Genomic DNA, 3,316 nt, shown 5'->3' with positions numbered 1-3,316 from the left:
CTGCGACGCAGACGCTACTCGCGAGTAGCGTTTTGCCCATCATTGGTCTAATGCAAGCCGTCATCGATTCGCCACTTTGCTGCTTGCTATGTTTGGGTTCCGGTCGCTTAACGAAAAATTTTGTATGTGAAAGCAACAACAAAATTAGCTAGCAAGTATGGGCGATAGCAAGTTTGGTTGTACCTCATTGAGCTCGTTCGTTTCGCCACTCGCTAACTGTTGGCGAATCGATGAATATAAACTTTGTATTAAAATCTAATTTATTAATAGTAGATATCTTTTCTATATACAGATCGTGTTATCCATTTATTTAATTATAACCTTTTGTCACCGTTCCTCCCACAGCCCGGCTAGCTCAGTCGGTAGAGCATGAGACTCTTAATCTCAGGGTCGTGGGTTCGAGCCCCACGTTGGGCGCAAGTTAAATTTTTTGTTCGGACATTTTTATTTAAAATTTTTATTTTTATTTTATCAATTGGGAGAACTTTAAGAAAGTTTTATTTAAACAATATTTTTAAAGCCGCTGTCACCTTTTTAGGAATTCGAAATAAATTTGAGTAATACGGTAGACAAACGGGCTCGATTATTTGCATAACCAGGCTTAATTTGCTTTAACTCATGCATTTTCCTCTTTAAAATGAGCATAAGCTGCCGAACAAATGCACGAAATTTTTGGTAATTAACTCGGATCCGGGGAATTTTCGATGACAACACTGGTAAAAACGGCCAGTTGTTGTCTTTTGTACAAGTAAGCAAACGAAGCAATCGGGTTTCGCGTACGCGGTAGCCGAGTGGTGAGAGTTACGAGCTACAAGCCTGTAGCTGCCAGGTTCGATACTCGGTTAGAGGGATTGCGAAGCATTTTTTGTTTTTATTATTTATTATATTTTTTTATTTTATTTTATTTCTATATTTAATTTTACTTTATTTTCATTTGCTTTATTTTATATCACATTTCTTATTTTACTATTAGTTAATTTTAATTTTTAGAGAAGAATTTTGTTAAAAATTCAACAACAACTAACTGAAAGTAACGTAAAAAAATATAAAACTTATAAAAAAAAGAATGAAAAAGAAAAAAAAAAAGTATACTGGCCGTGGGACTCGAACCCACGACCTCGCGGCTGGTTTATTCGCATTACTGCCGTCTGTAAGGGTAAAATTTTAATTTGCATTTATGCTTATTAATTCAAATTAATTTTCTCTGTCTGTCTACCATATTAAGGGGTAAACAAAATATTTAAAATGGGTATCAAATGACAAATTTCAAATTTCGAAAATATTTATGACAGGGTTTCCCTCAGCATAGGAATTTCAAATCATTTTAATTTACGAGTTAATGGAAATGTTACTAATGTTATAGATGAGAACGATTGGGAGTAAGTGTGTGAGTATGAAGCATACTTTCAGAAAATGGTTGCTACCTCCTCAAATAGGTAAATTCCAGTTTAAATTATAAGTTCAACAAAATTTTACAGTGTGGATGCCAAACAAACAAGATTTAAAAAATTTTTAGTCGGCAAATATTTTTAAGGAGAGTGCCACCCATTTGCAAATTTAAATTGATTTTTAAGAAAGCTTTCTTTTGAAAATTTTTTGAAGAATATTGCCACCTACTTAAAAGTCAAATACTATTTTTTCAAAAGTTATATATATAAATATTACAATATGGATGTTAATCGAAAGAGGTATGAAAAGACTTTGTTTCGAAAATATTTTTAGAGGGCGTAGTCACCTGTTCAAATGTCAATTTAAAGTGAAAGAAAAAGTTAGATGAAACATTACGAAATAACGTCAAGTCAAACAAAAGGTGTTTAAGAAAGCTTTATTATGAAAATATTTTTAAAAGAGGTTGCCTATCTAAAAAATATTCGAGCACCCCCCTGCCCCTACCTTGCTACGCCCATGTACATATGTATGACCGCAATTGCGTTCCAAACCGCTTGCTCAATCTTAACCAAATTTGGCACGCTTACTGCAGGCTTTCCGAGGATGTCCACAGCCTAAAAATAATTTCGATATACCATGGAAAGTCCATAATTTCCTCGGGTGAGACCCACATCTTTTGATGACGATCGCGGCATGCGTTTTTAGGACTAGGATTTACGAGCATGCACCGAAATAACTAATGCTGGCATCACCTTCATCTAATAAATGTGAAAACGGTGTATGGCAAGCAACACTTGCCGCCTCGTGACGTCTACTACAGCTGCAATGTAAAGGAGCACAAATTCGGTGCAGGTTTTGTGGTGGGAGAGTGCCCCCGTTGCCAAGTACTGTTACTCACCTCCAACGGACAGCATCTCACCACAATCTGAATGAATGGGAGATTCTTTACATTTCACTCATTTGCGCCCACATCCTGGCGGAAGCGAAGGACAAGACGTCCAAAAATCTCTTCAAAGAACGGTTACTTGCGCATGTACTTACAAGCGCTGACTTCGCCATATATCAAAATCGTGCTAGGGGATTTCAATGCCAGGGTGAGCATGGAAGATAGTTTGATTCCATCGTCGGAAAATTCAACCTCAACAACGAAACGTTCCATAACGGATTGATGCATATCGACTTCACGTAAATACCATCGGAGCACCAAACATCGACTCGGGCCAAGAAACATACGCGCCTCAGTGTAGCAAAAAAGTGCGGAGAACCGTCGACAATAACAACGGTCTTTCGAGCATTCGAGAGAAAAATTCTGCGGAATATTTACGAACCTTTCAGCGTTTGCAACGGTGAATACCGCAGACGAGGGGAGAATATAATGTATAAAGTTTACAACGATATAGAGATAGTGCAGCGGAATAATATTCAGCAGCTCCCCGGATCGCGATGTTGGTAACCGAGGAAGAGACACGCCTCCGCTACGATGAGAAGTGTAAATTGGCAGAAAAGGATGTTTTGTTTGGCTCGGCCAAAATAGCTTGAGTGGTTACAGCGCCAAACAAGAAGAAGGTTCAAAGTGAAGTATGACCAGAATAATGCGAGTTTTATGATACTGGGGTATATAATTTCTCTCGATGAATGTCATTCAAAGCCGTCTAGCTCAGCGGATGTGGAACATACTGCAGAATCTGATCACTGAACTCCATCAGGCGGCTTCTGTTTAATTTTGGAGGTAGGTCTGTATCATATATCCCACTGCTTACCACTAATCCCGGTGACTGCACAAGCGCAGCACCATTTGAAACTTGCCATCCAGTAGCCTAGCATTTCTGCCATTAACCTTTCTATGTCTTTTCTTCGAAATGTTGGTGTTGGGCGATTAAGTAACTTTGGTGGGTCCCATATTCTTGGTGATATAGCGGTAGTGTTC

General features: G+C 38.2%; 1 non-coding gene across 1 annotated transcript; it reads left to right on the top strand.

Moving 5' to 3' along the window:
• Positions 1-344: 344 nt before the first annotated feature.
• Positions 345-417, top strand: Trnak-cuu. Its single transcript has one exon. It is a non-coding gene; the product is annotated as a tRNA-Lys (tRNA).
• The last annotated feature ends 2,899 nt before the right edge of the window (positions 418-3,316 follow it).

This window comes from Rhagoletis pomonella, unplaced genomic scaffold (assembly GCF_013731165.1).
Source record: "Rhagoletis pomonella isolate Grant_MI unplaced genomic scaffold, Rhpom_1.0 Rhpom_scaffold_00008, whole genome shotgun sequence".
Classification (NCBI taxonomy): domain Eukaryota; kingdom Metazoa; phylum Arthropoda; class Insecta; order Diptera; family Tephritidae; genus Rhagoletis; species Rhagoletis pomonella.
The sequence above is the reverse complement of the archived record's forward strand: the minus strand, read 5'-3'. Positions and strand labels throughout refer to the sequence as shown.